Genomic DNA, 16,015 nt, shown 5'->3' on the forward strand with positions numbered 1-16,015 from the left:
ATTATTTCCTCTTTATCCTTCGATCATTTAGAAGCATACACCTCACATTTTACTACCTCAAATAACCTGAAATAAATTCTAGCATAAAGCTGCTTGGTGGTAACTCCATCGAATAAAATCCTTTTTGAATCACCAAATTGTCGCATTCATTGAAATCACTTCCTCCACTTGTGAGAATTTGATGCATATGCAATGTGGTCAGTGAATGGGCATTAAGGAGTATCTCCAGCTGTCATTTGAAGCTCTGCTGGAAGTATGTGTTCTCTCATGGAGTAAGGGGTTGAAGGAGCCATCAAGGAATTGGATGATATCCCTTTAGAAAAGGCTGGAAGACCCTTTTAGATGCGAAATTCTTTGTTTTTTTTTCTCACATGCTTCCCGTTGGTCAATGACCAACCAAGGTGCTCTATACTTCTTCACTACTTGTAAGTATTCATTGACTTTTAATTTAATAAAAGAAGACATTCAAAATGCGAATGTCTAGCTATTTAATGGATAAGGGAATAGATTATAACTGTTCAGCTAATCTCAGTTCAATCTTGTAGAAAGAACAACTCAAACTTAGGCATTTAACTGATAGATATAAACCCTAAACCTATATTTTAAAATATATAATTTGTCACGCCCCGAACCTGGGCCTGGACGTAACACGACACTCGGTGCCTGACTACATGTGACCGAGCGAACCAACTGGCTGGCTGAATCAACATGTGGTATGATAACTTACTGAATGTGGAAGATAAGCTAACACATGCTGATATACTGAAAGTCTGGATGATATAAATCATAGTGCGGAAATACTAATACAATTCTGAAACATATTTGCAGCCAACATAGCTTAACATTAAAAGGCCGAGGCTCTGTCTAACTGTTACTCTAGTCTATAGCCTCTAATGAAGTACTGAAAACACTAACTGTCTGAAAATACTGAAGACTGTAGTAATGATAATGCCCCGAAAGAACTGGGGATCATCACCAAATAGCTGGTACGAGAATCCTAGCGCTCTGTATCGTCAACCTGTAAATCATTACCTGCATCGTGAGATGCAGGCCCCGGGCAAAAGGGACGTCAGTACATTTGAATTGCACTGATATGTAAAGCAACTGAAAGAAAGAATTATAAATGCTGAAACTGAAACTGAGCTGATAACTGAGAATTGATAATTGATAACTGAAATGATAACTATCAAAACTGAAATGAACTGAAATGAACTGATAACTGATAACTGAACAAAGGAAGTAAGGATATGAATACTCCCTCTTCTGAATGATGAACAACCTGTTTATCTAAATATTAAACTGCGGCCTCAGGCCCAATATATATATGTGCACAAACAGCGCCCTCGGGCCCAAGTATACGTATACATAACTGCGACCTCAGGTCCAAAATGCATAAAGTATAAACTGCGGCCTCAGGCCCAAAGATGCATAAAGCATAAACTGCGGCCTCAGGCCCAAATACAGGTGTTCAACATCCAGGAACTGAGAATCATACTACAATACATGATAGTGAAATACTGAATTACACTGAGTTACATGATACTGGAATAATGGATCACACTGAGTTACATAATACTGGAATACTGAACCACACTGAGTTACATAATACTGGAATACTGAATGGGACTAGACTGAGACATGTATTTTGAACTGATTATGAACACTGAAACTTCAACTGTTTATGGCATACTGAGTAATCTATACTAAGACTCGGGGGCATCAAACCCAAGTCTATATTGAATACGCACTAAGCTCACAACGTTCAGAACGAAAGTCATGAACGAGTTATGAAGCTAAAGAATAGAAGTTCTGCAACTATTCAAGGAACTAAGCTTAACTATACTTCTGAGGCAATTAGTAACGTCGTAAAAGAAACGTAGTGTAGGGAGAATCATTAACATTCCCAAACATAGAGAGTTAGCCTCACATACCTTAACTTCCTGTCCTTGAGCGTAATACAACATTCGCCAACCCTTTCAACTTTAATCTATATCAATACAAGTCAAAGGGATCAAAATTAGCAACAATACTCATGTTTTGGTCACTTAGGCATTTTATCAAACACTTGGTGGCATAAAGCTTCATAGCCCTTATTAATGGTGTCTCTACACCCAATAACCCTTTCTCTGGCTTCTAGATAAATTCTAAAGTCTCAAATGGTTATAATCAATATTATTCTTTATCACACATAAGGTAAACAACACCCTTAACCAATAATCAACAATCAACAACCCAAACCTATAACCGTTCATGCTTTTCTATCAAACCCATCAACTCATATCTCATGAACTAGAGTCTATAATCATTTATTCAATGATAGAATCAATTAGAGGGTGAAGATATTACCTTTTCGACGTTCAATCTTCTTGAATTCGAGTTCTAGGGTTTCTTCTCTCAACAATGGTGTCCCAATCGAATATCTAATGATATGGAGGGTTTACCGACCTTAATAAGGTGTTGGGGAATTGAAATAAACTTAGAATGACCATTAGAACTTGCCTTGCATGGTGGAGGGACCTTTAAGGAGTTAAGTTTTTGAGAGCTTTCCTTTCTAGAGCAAGTTTTTATGTTTCGGGGCCGTGGGACGAAATATGGCTAAAAAAACGACTTCCCAAGTTGGCCACCGCGTCCCAGTAGGCCTGACCGCGGTCCCGGAAAATCGCTGGAACACTGCCTCACGATCGCGGTCGCGGTCAAACGCGGCCGAACGCGGTGGTTACGCACCATTCTGTAAAACAGGCATAACTTTTTGCACAGAGCTGCGTTTAGGCTCCACAATATATCGTTGGAAAGCTATTTCAAAGGCCTACAACTTTCATGCTTTGAATTTTCCCAAATTCCTTACACATTTTCACTAAACCCTGCTGGAAGACAGACCTTCTGCAAAGTTAGTCGATTTTGTCAAATCTTATGCACCTCACTTTCCATCTTGATTCCAAAACAACTATGTTTACCCATACTCATCCCGCTAGGACTTCATATGTCTAAAATATCAAATTAATACCCATTTAATAAATCCACACCTAGTCCGAATGTATTGGATGTTATATAATTAATAACAACCTTTAAAGTATAAATTGTTTTGTAACTTGAAGCATTTTCAAGGAAAACTAACAAATGTCTATCAGAAAGTCTAAATAAGGGATATCTTGAGTCCAAATGGATAAACACAAGTCATTTACTTTGAAGTTTGATTCCCCCATACTGTAGATCATGTATAACTTGGTCTCACCATGAAAAGTTTTAGATAGCGCTGTTAAGCTGTTGATGAATTAGTAGACAAGCTATTCGGATGTATGTTAGTGGGGCTTAGGTGAAGGGACAAACAAATATAATCTATTAGCTTCATGGAAAACCAAAATTCTATCTTTATAACTCTCCTCACATACATTTAGATCAAATCAAGAGCCTACTGATTTCTAAGGTAAAATATAACGCAATTACCTCTTCGTGTATAAATGTATCAAGTTAAAGATCCTTCGTTTTATCCATTTAGATATTCAACTATATGCAGCCTCTCTGGAAGTAAAATGAAGCTGATTGACTGACATGTACGCGTTATCGAGAGAAATCTCTCTTTTCTTATTCCTCTAAGGGCATGGTTTTTTGAAATGTCCTGCTAGGAATGATTTCTCGACATGCTTCACCTACATATTACGGAGTATCATTTATTTTTCCTAGTGCTTTCATTCTCTGGTATGCTTCTGCTGACTGCCAACCACAAGGCAGCAATTATGTAAGTGCTTTTACATTACATACATATCCACTGCAATTACCACTTCCATGGACATTGGGATTACAACCCAATATAAAAACCGTTGCACAGGGTAAGATTTATATCGTATTGGAAATATGAGTTGTACACAGTAATTCGAGAGAATGCTTATCAAGTTGGTTCTGGTAACTTTGTCAAAAAGTTTGCTTCATGATTGGCCCACAGAATAACTAATTTACTGCTGACTTTCTCCTACAGTGATGGACACTCATGGTCTTGAAGAGTAAAGCAAAAGGATAGAGCAAAAGCAAAGTTGTTGCTGTTACTTGTTTGGGATAACAGCCATTGCTTTCAAACAAGAGATTTGATGTGTGTATCATGGATGAAGCCGGACAAACTACGTTGGCGGTAACGTTTCTATAGAGTTTGTTTGAGTGCATTTGAACATTTTGGTCAATAGAGGTCGTGAATGAGTTAAACTTGTCAAAGTTGCTATATTGCTGATGCAAATTGTTCATATATCCCAATTAATAATCTTTCTATTTTTTGATAGGTAAAGTTTTATTAAATGAAGGTACCAAGATGTACAATTATGCCAGACCAAAAAACTACAGTAATACTTATCAACTACAAATAGACATCTCCTAAGAAATCTATGTATTGTTCTAGATTTTCAATAACGCTCCTTTACAGCGAAAAAAAATAATAATTCAAAAGACATCTATTTTTAATCCTGGATACATGCTGTCTTATCCCTTCAAAGCAAACTCTCTTTCTGTCCAGCCATGTTGTCCATAAGACACAGGGGGATTGTTCTCCACACTGGCTGCTGACTTCTTGCCACTTGTTGATGTTGCCATGTCTCCAACAGACTTTTTACATTTTGTGGCATAACCCATTTGATACCATACAAACCAAGGAATAGCTCCCAACACTGTCTTGCCACTTTGCAATGAATGAGGAGATGATCGACTGTTTCTAATTCTTCTTCACACATACAGCATCTATTAATTAAAATAGTTCCTCTCTTCTGTAGATTATCCTGATTTAAACAAGCTTCCTTTGCTGCCACCCACCCAAAACATGCTACTTTAACAGGAGCTTTTGATTTCCATATTGCTTTCCATGGCCAATCAAATTCATACCTCCGTTGTTGCTTCTGTAAAAGAGTATAACCTCTGCTAACTATGAATTTCCCATCATTACTTGCTGCCCAAATCATTGAATCTCTCCTATTGCCCTCCAAACTGACACTGCCCAGCAATTGCATTAACTGGGCGAATTAATCTACTACCCAGTCATTAAGGCCCCTCCTGAAGATCAACTGCCAGCCATTACTGAGTTAAAGCCTGCTACCTTCCCATTCTTGTCAGAGAAGCAGCGATATAAAACTGGAAATTTTGATTTGAGACTTTCATTCCCCATCGATACATCAATCCAGAATTGGATATTTTTACCATTCCCCAGCTTCAACTTTACAAACTGACTACAATCTTTCGATAGACTTCTGATAGTGCTCCAAACTCTCCCTTTGGAAGAGGATTGGACTGCATGAGGATTCCAAAAATCCTTCCTGCCATATTTGACATCTATGAATTGTTTCCATAACCTATTGCTTTCATCATTATATCTCCAAAGCCACTTAAATAATAGGCTTTTGTTGTGCAGCCTTCAATTCCTTTCCCCCAAAACAATCTCTTTTGCTTTTCCGTTTCTATGTTTTCAGAGCTAGTTATTTTTATGAACTACATTCGTCACCAGATGACAAGTCCTTACTTGAAAAACAAATGACAATATTAGATTTACAATCCAGGTATCATTGGGACCATTGACATTTGCATCAAAATTTGTTCTAGTTGGGGATCATTATCAATTACCACCACTCATCCAGGTAATCTTGATTCTCTCTGCGTTGAGCTCCAATGCTTGTGTAACTTGTGAATACCAAAACTTCAAACTGTTTCCATGTTAGAGTGCAGAGGCTAGAGAAAATGGAATGGCAGTAGTAAGCCTGTTCTGCAGACTCTCAGAAGCTCATCCCCACGCAATTTGTGCTTTGCAAAGCCACCTATCTTCAAATTTCAATAAGATGTTTCTTTCCACCTCTGAAGTTCGTTTGGGTTAATATAGTTGCCACTACTATGCTACAACTTGCAGTACCGCATGTGTGCAGCCATAATGGAATTATCAAATTCCTTGATATATGGTCACAGATTGCGATGTGGTTCTTCTCAAGTAGAAAATGCCAAAATCAAGTACACAACATTGCCATCTGGACCTACTTGAATAAAGGAGGTAATAGTCAGTGATTACATTGCTTCCAAGTACAATGCTGCTTTGTTTTAGTCAGTGGCGGACCCAAGTGGTGGCTAGCGGGTTCAATTGAACCCGCTTCACCAAAAAATAATACTGTGTATATGTATAAATTAGGATTAAAGCTGTGTAAATTTTGTAAAAATATTTATTTGAACCCACTTGACAACTATTATTTTACGACTAAAGTTATATACTTCTAAGATTGAACCCGCTTGCACAAAATCCTGGGTCCGCCACTGGTTTTAATAATGATCCAAACATAAGAGGCCTGCCTCAGCTAGAAAAGAATGATCTTAGGATGGAAAATAGATGTCGCTTCCAAGTATGATACTACTTTATTCTGTATATTCCAAACTATAGAGGCCTGCACCTTCTATAAAGAGATTGATGCCTGGATGGAAAATACGCCTAGTGAAACTTGTCCATTCTTTGGGCACTCATAAGTTTAAGTTAAGCGTTTGAGCTGCTGGTTCATTTCTGCAAAGTTAATTCCGGCAATAAATGATGTACTTTCAAGGTTTTGCACCTCTCAAGTACAAAGAAGGGAGAAAAACAAAAGCATCCCGCTAAAGTTTTTCACAAAACTAGCGAAAGCGTTCTTCAAACTCACGTTAGAAAGATGTAAGATGAAAAGAAACCTCACCCACACGTTCTTCAATCCCGCAAGATCGCAAGAAGCGTTGAATAAAGGAAGAACAATGAAATAAAAAGTAAATCACGTTTTGGAAGCAATAGCTTAGAAAAACTAATCACCAATGTTTATTCCCAACATATTAAGCCCTTTAAATCGGCCTTACAATGTGTAAAATTGGTAAGGTTAAGGAAAACTAATCCTAATTAAACTAGAATAAGAATAAGACTAAGAAAACCTATCCTAACTAAAATAGGAAAAAGAATTCTAGTAGGAATGGGCTACCAACTAACAATACTAGTTTGACCAGAACTACAAATATAATCCTACTAAAACAAAGATTAAATTACTAGGAAACAAGAAATAAGAAATCCCTATCTTTAAGGAAAAGAAATCCTAATCTTGAATGGATTCTTGGACTTCTTCAATTTCTTGAAATTCTTGGGCTTCAATTGGACTAAGGCTAATTAGTGTAAGCATTTTAAATTCGTGGCCCAATTCTCCAAATCCATTGGCACCTTCATGAGCCCAATAAGTCTCCGTTGTTCTAGAAAACATGGCCTCCATATGTTCATCATATATCAAATATACACAAAGTTCTCTTCAACATAGATTCGTCTGCCAGCGCGACAAATCGCCTTCAGCATGTTCAAGCAGTTCTTCTGTGTGCTCAGAGGTTGGGTCACGTAACGCCCGGCAAGGCAATTGCTAATAAAAGAACTTGAAGAGTTTAGGAGCAATGCATTAGCTGATTCAGTGAACAAACATCAGTGTCGGTCAATACTGCAGCGGATCAAATATGTCTCCAACCACTCGGAAAGCAAGCGAGTAGAACGTCATTCTTTCCTCTTAAATGATAATGTAGCTCACATGATGCCCAGAACTGATTATCCTGTAAAATGCCTGAGATGAACGAAGAACTCTTCATTGAAAGTTGAAACTCAAACTCCTCCAAAACCATTTGGCCTCTAGATTGCTGTTCAGAATCTCTCGTCCGTTTTGGTGATATAATGTGAGAGTTAACCTGAAAGGATTATTGTAGTTTATTTTATTAACTTCCGCAGATGGGATCCCCTCTGCTCCTCCAGGGGGAAGGTTTTGTGTTTAAATTAGCTTGATCTGCATAAGCAAATGAGGGGGTTTAGTTGGTTGTAAGATATAATTTATTTGAAAAACTTTATTAGCAAAGCTGTGAAACATTGTTGGATGATACGTCTGTTTTTTTCTCTTCTCCAAGGTGGGCTGCGGTTGGTGAAGCAAGAGGAGATTATCCATTTAGCCATCACAAGTTAACTGTTCAGTTTTATGAAGCAGCTGCTGCTCAGGATCGAAAGCTGGAAGGATAGGTTCACATGGCTATTTTAGAGCTTTGGAGGCTTGATCCTAGTGAGCTAGCACTATTGCTGGCTAAACGAGTCGACTCAACTTTACTCAAGGTTCCTCCAAGTGCATATAATTTGACTGGCAGCAGTGATCCTTGCTATGTTGAAGCATACCATTTAACTGATCCGAGTTATGGAAGGATTACTCTGCACTTAAAGGTCAAGATCTCTACTTCTCTTTATTGTTATAGTTGATCTTCGTTTCTTTTATGCTTTGCATCTTTGTAAATTGTAATCATTAAGAAAACATCTTTGTCCAAAGTCACACATTGATTAAGGGTATGGGCTATTATCTTTTTCATATGGTTTTGGACAATTCTTATGGTTTGAGCTAGCTTTTGTTATGAGTTAAGCCCAAGATCCATTTTCTTAACGTAGTATCAGAGTCGAATCCACCATGCTATTCTGCTATTCGTTGTCGGGCCACTCATGTTATGTTACTCTGTGCTCTATATGTCGAGCCCTGGGTGTGCAGGAGATGTTAAAATCGCACACCAGTCAAATGTAGGGCTGTAATCTCCTCGTGCGGTTTTGAATAATTCTCATCACTTGAACTAGTTTTCGGGATTGAGTTAGGCCAAAGGTCCACTTCCTTAACTAGCTTAATGGTTTTTATACAAAATTGGCTGCAACAGTGCCAATGAGACTATGTCTCCATTTTATCCTCTTTTGTGTGTAATCATAGTGGTTTGTTATTAATTTTTTACAAGTGGTAGCAATCCTATTAAAAATACTCTTGATTTTCTTTTCTAAAGAGTGCAAGCCTGTGTTTCGACGAAAAACGGTTGCAAGATTTTTTCCAAACAACTTTTTTAGTGTTCTTTAAAATTTTGAGTCTTATGGCACACAATCTGAAAAACTAGCATATTCCTTTAGTTTTAATCTTGTTACTGGTACCATTTCTGAAACACGTAGAAGCTTTTTAGGACATCTAAAAACTTGTCAACTTTTCTCTATTTAAAAGTTCTGCAAATGGTGTTTAATGTGTTCATGCGAACTAAAACTCTTATGTACATAAGCCCCCATGCAAAAATAACGGATTTCTATGTGTTGCCAAAGCGTGGTGTTAAAGTTACATTTCTTCAGCTTTTAGCATAAAATCAGTTTTGGATCTATCAGGTTGTAAAATTTGGTTAAATACAAAATTGTTAAAGGAGTTTAAATAATGAGAGCATAGTGTATCAATTGGGCCATGAGCCGACCGGTTAGTTATGCGTTAATAATATATTTTGATGAAATATGGGTTGCGTTGTTTGAGTGGAACTACTGCTCAGGTGAATTACTATTTATTCGTAATTCTTGGAAAACTAAGAGGCAACATCTACTGACATTCATAATTTTGCAGGTTCTAAATTTGACTGAGATAGAACTTAATTGGGTGGATTTACGAGTTGGACTTTCTGGTGGATTATATTTCATGGATAGATCTCCTCAAGCAGTATGCCAGCTGCGCAACCTTAATTCACAGGTTAGACCTTGTCCTGAGAGTGTCATGCTTATTTATCAAGTTCAGTTTCCTCCCTCATGGATGTGTTTCTCCTGCCGACAAAAGGCAAAACTACTTTGCTCATTGAACATGCTATATTTGTCCCCCTCCTAGATGCATCTTCTCCTCTGACTTTTGTGTCATGACTTTGGTTACTGTCAAACGCTAACCCCATCAAATAGGTATGGTTGTTCCTTGAGCCGACTTTGGCGGCAGTAGCAGCTAATTGATATTGTAGAGGTATTAACTTCATTTTTATCAAAACTGCTTCAACCTCAAGATACCATAACTACAAAATACTATTGAATGATTGACATTATTACTGTGTCAAGTGGTGAAAATTACTTATTGCAGATTAACTTGTTGAAAACAAAAGAAAAAGACGTAATAAAGAAGTGAAAACTAAAAGACTGCAACTGCATAATAAAAGCCTATTGATGATGTGGCATGGTAATACATCAGCAATGTTGACACCTGCTGGAGGAAGGTGTTAAATGCTAAACATGGAGGCAAAATCAGTGGTGCACTAGCGGTGTCCTTCCCGTATGGCTTGGGACCCTGGAAGCACATACCCAAAGCTATTGGAGACTTCAAAAATAATACCTGCTTTGAAGTGGGTAACGGAGAGAAGATAAGGTTCTGGCATGACTTACTGGATTTGACACAATACATTGAAAGTGGTGTTTCTAGTCTTATTCCTGTTTTTCTCTTACCTAAAGCTACTATTGCTCAATGTAGAAGATGGAACATTGTCTTCAGGAGGAACTACCCAGACTTGAAGATAGGGAGTCTCTTGGCTGTAATGAGAAAGTTAGACCAGGTGATTGCGGATATGCTGGAAGAGGACAGATTGATATGAGGCACAGATAGCAAAGGCATTTCCACAGTACGGCATGCTAACACGCCGCTTAGATCCAATATCTGGAAGTTAATCTTGAGAACCAAAGACTCAACAGAAATTACACGTGGCTTAGTTGGGTAATGTTGCATAAGGCTTGCCTCACTTGAGTTAAGTTTAAGAGAAAGCTCTTTGTTTTCCTGCATATATGCTATATATGTAATGCTAAGTGCATATAGGGAAGATGCCCACCACCTCTTCCTGCTTGTTGCAAGGGATAGTTGGAACATGTACTAAAATCTTTTTGTCGTGCACCACAAGGCAGCTTATATCAGTTGGGATGATTGGAGGATGGAGAAACTATCTAGGAGTTACGGCAAACTATCCCTAGGTTGCATAGTTTGGATGTTATGGATAGAGAGAAGTCTGAGGTGTTGAGGGGGTATCAACTCCCATGACTTTCCCTAGGCGCAAGATATCTTGTGCTGGTCTAATTTTTCTTAGTATTGTAAGTGACATAAATCGGTTTGTGGATTTTGTTAGCTTCTTATGTTTTGTTTAGCTTCTTATATATATATATATATATATATATATATATATATATATATATATATATATATATATAACCAAGAAAGTAAAGAAGTGAAAACAGTGCTGCATTGCAGTTTAGTGACAATGACCTAAATAGTAATATGTAGAAGGATGACAAGAAGATAATCTAGGATATACTCTTGGAATTCCCCCAAGTAAGGTTGCTACGGTGCAGGTGGAATGCGGGAGGAAGGAGTGAAGACAGTGCTGCATTATAGTGTAGTGACAGCGACCTGAATAATAATGCGTAGAAGGATGACAAGAAAAAAAAATCTAGGACACTCTTGGAATTCCCTGAGTAAGGTTACTACAGTGTAGTTGGAACGCGGGAGGTAGGACTCTTCATGTTAGGCTCTTAGTTTCTTAGAGGAAAACTAAAGGCAGTACTGAATAGAGGTTGGGTATCATGCCATTGGAATTCTTGACAAAAATTGAAAGCCGAAGGATCAGTACTAATAATGATTTGGATTTACAGTTCTTGAACTCATGGATCTTGAGTAACTGACTGAAAAAACTCTTGGGCCTTGTATTTGAAACAGATACAATGTGCTGGGACTGACCGATCTCAAAAGTTAGTTATGGTGCACCAGGGAACTCAAAATTTCAGTCTAATTTGTAATGATTGATGACTTGACTGGAGCTTTAGTCCATCTGCTGTTAATTTCTCAGAGTGCTACTTTGGCAACATTAAGTGCCTAAATTAGATCATGAATCGAATGATATAGTAGGATTAACTGCGCTATGCAACAGTGATGTTAAAAGACAACTAATTTTTTTCTAATCGTTTTAAGTTTTTAGATGAGTTGGTATAATGTGATAAGAAACATAGAGAAGTCCTGTAGTTGAGTCTTATTTATAAACTAACCAATAAAATGTTTTTACATGCTTAGTCAATAATCAGGCCTGCACATTAGGGAGTGTTTTTATGCTTAAAATAAAAATTTATCTAATTTCTATCTCTGATAGTTAAAAGTAATAGAAGATATCAGAGTGGGTATAGGTCATCCACTTGAGTCATGCTGTCTTATCTAAAAGTTTAAACTATTGGAAGGAGATAGCTTCATTTAATTGTTTTAGAGTGCAACAAACCCTTTCTTGTTGGCTTGATTCTTTTTCTTGGGTTAACCACATGGAAATATTAGATCTTTCAGTGGTACTGGGACATGAATCTAGGGAATCTAACTATTCAGCTACTATATTGTATTGTGTGTACCATATAATTTCGCAATTTAAATGGTTAGGGGGTGGCAATGTTATTTTTTTTTGATAAGGTAAAACTTTTATCAATAAGGTACCAAGATGGTACAATAAAGTTACAGAAAAACATCCCAAATTACAACATCAGCAAACTATTCTCCCCCTCCCAACACCTCTAGAAACCCCATAAATTGATTCAAATTTCCTAACTGGCTACATCTACACCAAAAATCAGATTATGAAGACATATATTCTTAATTCTAATAATGTTATATCTATGTCTTTCAAAGCAAGCCTTGTTTCTTTTCAGCCATAAGGTCCATAGAATGCACAATGGAATGGTTCTCCACATCTGTTTCAGTCTTCTAGGTACTCTTTGGGATTGCCAAGTTTCTAATAAGCCCCTCACAGTTTGAGGCATCACCGATGAAATACCACATATGCTAAAAAATAGATCCCAGCATTGCCTAGATACTCTGCAATGCAGGAGTAGATGGTTCACTGATTCTTGCTCTTCTTCACATAGGTAACACCTATTGCACAGGCTTAAACCTTTTCTCTGCAAATTGTCCAGAGTTAAACAGGCTCCCCAGGCTGCTATCCACCCAAAGCAAGCTACCTTGACTGGAGCTCTGATTTTCCAAATAATCTTCCAAGGCAAGTTGTTATGTCTGTGATTTGATTGTTCTATCAACCTGTCGTAACAGCTTTTCACAGAGAAAGTTCTATCATTACCGGCAATCCAAATCAAAGAATCCACCTTGTTATGATCAACAACTTGTCCTACTAACTGCGTCAATTGGCAATAATCCTCAATTTCCCAATCATCCAAATTCCTTCTTAGAACTATCTTCCAACCTATATCTGAGTAGAAATCCGAGATGGTGTACCATCCTTGTTAACAGAATAATTGTACAAATTAGGGAATCTAGATTCCAGACATGCATCCCCTATCCATAAATCTGTCCAAAATTTGATTCTTTGTCCATTGCCAACTTCCAATTTAGTATACTCCAAAAATTCTTCCCATAGTCCGCTAATGCACTTCCATAAACCACCTCTTGCCTTCATGTGTAGAGCAGGAGGTCTCCAGCCTTTCTTATTTCCATAAATGGCATTAATCAAATTCTTCCTAACTTTATTGTCTTCGAGAATGTATCAAGGGATGGAAAACGGTGCGGTGCGGTTGCGGGGCAAACCCGCAAAGATTTCAACCCGCCCCGCATAGATTTGCACCCGCATCCACCCGCCTCACACCCACACCTGCGTCCACCCGCACCACACCGCATAAGGTTTTTTTTTTTAAAGTTTGTTTTAATTAATTTTATTGCTGTATTTTCGATTCCATCAACCAACTGAATTGTTCAATTGGATTGGAGGATTTTGAAATTCATAATGGGAATGCCGAAAATGACAAAAACTTGAACGTTATACGATTCTAGTTGGCTGCTATTATTTATTTGTATGATTTTTTAACTGACAAAAATTTGTGTGCTACAAACTTTTCATTAGATGATTAAGTGATAAATATTAATAATTTAATCATAAAAATATTTGTCTAAACTATATTTTATATTCCGTTAAATGTCTAGCTTTCTCTTTTATTCAAAATTTCTAACTTAAATAACATTTCACTAATTAAAAGGTGTACTTAAAAGAGAAGAAGTTATAAATGATTTAGTTTGTTTTGACTTTTGATTAAGTATCAAATATTTAAACAATTATTCTACTATTTTTGTCGCATACCTTGCTCATGAGTCATGTCTTACTGGGTAATACAATAGGCCAAATCCAGTAAACTTGTGCAAACCCGCAAAAACCCGCGTAGACCCGCAACCGCCCCGCCCCGGCATTAGCTTTTTAAAAAATTATTTCAACCCGCCCGCAACCGCCCCGCACCGCGTAGCTTTAAACCCGCTCCGCCGCCTTAAACCCGCCCCGCCCCCGCACCGCCCCATTTGCCATCCCTAAATGTATCTCTAAAGCCATTTGAAAAGTAGTCTCTTATTATGCAATTTCAAATTCCTTACTCCGAGACCACCTTCTTTTTTATCATTCAATACTATCTGCCATTTTTTTAAATGTGATCTCTTTTTAGTAGCATTCCCTTCCCATAGAAATTGGTTTCTCAAAGAATTCATCTTTTTTTCTACTACAGCTGGCATTGAGAATAAAGACATCAGATATGTTGGCATACCATCCAACACACTATTAATTAGAGTGAGCCTACCCCCATAAGATAGGTACTGTTTTTTCCAAGAATTAGCTTACTTGCACATCTGTCCAGAACCCCTTTCCATATATTAGGATCATTTTTTTTGCCCCCAAAAGAAGCCCTAAGTAAACTGTTGAAAACTACTCCACTTTACAACAGTGTTGTAAAAAGCGTGCGCTTCTCGCTTAAAGCGCTGAAGCGAGGCGAGGCGAGGCGAGGCTAGCTCGCTTTTCTGCCAAAAAAGCGACTCACATGAAAAAAGCGCACGCTTTTTACCCTGTTAAGCGAGAAGCGCAGCGATCCAAAAAGCGCGCTTAAGCGAGGTTAAGCATCTGTTAGGGTTTTTTTTTAAAAAAAACTTGGCAAAAACTTAACGCAAACAAACACTTGTTCTCCAAGCGACTTCAACGACTGCTTCAGTGCTTCTCTGTAGGTTTCTTCTTCTCTCCTTCTCTTCTCCTCCTCTTCTTCTCCTCCTTCTTCTTCTCTTCTCTTCCTCTGACTTTCTTCGGTTCCTGTTTGACTCCTTTTCTCTTCTTTTTTCTATTTTTTTTCACTTTTTATTGCTCTGTTCTTGTGCGGGTGTGCCCTAATTTCTGCTCTGTTCTTTCTATGCTCTGTTTTTCTCTTCTTCTTTCTATTATTTCACTTTTTATTGCTCTGTTTTTGTGCCCTAATCTATGCTCTATTATTCTTGTTTGTATTTCTCTGTTTTTCTGTTAAGACTTTTCTGGTTCGAAAAAAAAGTTAACTGTTCTGTTCTGTTTTTAACTGTTTTGTTCTGTTTAATTGTAGTAAATTCTCTTATTTTCTATCTAGTTTTAGTATCTATTATTTGTTCTTGATTCAAGAATTGAAACATTTGCTTAATATGTTATTTTTAATGAGTTCTTAGCCATTTATCTATGCCTATTTTTTTATTTATTTATGTGTTAAATTGCGCTTCACATGAAAAAAGTGCGCGCTTCGCTTTGCGCTTCTCGCTTCGGTGAAGCGAGGCCTCGTCGCTTTTTTGCGCTTAACCCTTTCCAAAACACTGCTTTGCAATCCAAAATATCAACCAATTCATCAATAATATCATCAACATTTATACTGAAAATGCTACTTTTTGCCAAATTAGTCCTCAAACCAAGTGACTGCTTCAAAAGTTAAAAGAACTCCTTTGAGGTAAAGCATGTGTTCTTTCTCTGGCTCACAAAACAATAGAGTATCATCAGCATATAGAATGTGAGAGATTGAAACCCTGTCTTCTTCAATACTTCTAAAGCTCATTCCTTTTATCCAGCCTAATTCTTCTGCCTTCATTAACATCTTACTGAGAACTTCCATTACCAGATTAAATAAACAAGGGGATAAAGGATCTCCTTGCCTCAATCCTCTTTGAGATCTAAAATAGCCTTGGGGTTTACCATTTATCAACACAGTGAACCTGACGGTGGAGATACAATAACCGATCCATTCAATCCACTTCTCACCAAAATTCATCTGCTTCATTATGCTTAACAAACAAGACCAATTAACATGATCATATGCCTTTTCTAGGTCAAGTTTGCAAGCAACACCTCTCTTCTTCCTTTTCAGTAGATATTCAATACTTTTATTAGCCACCAAGATGCATCTGTTATTTGTCTACCCTTAATGAAA

The 16,015-nt window shown here is 37.5% G+C and overlaps 1 pseudogene; it reads left to right on the plus strand.

The window, feature by feature from the left end:
• Positions 1 to 5,893: 5,893 nt before the first annotated feature.
• Positions 5,894 to 16,015, plus strand: part of LOC109244926 — a 30,844-nt pseudogene continuing 20,722 nt past the window's right edge.

Source organism: Nicotiana attenuata, unplaced genomic scaffold (assembly GCF_001879085.1).
Source record: "Nicotiana attenuata strain UT unplaced genomic scaffold, NIATTr2, whole genome shotgun sequence".
Taxonomy (NCBI): Eukaryota; Viridiplantae; Streptophyta; class Magnoliopsida; order Solanales; family Solanaceae; genus Nicotiana; species Nicotiana attenuata.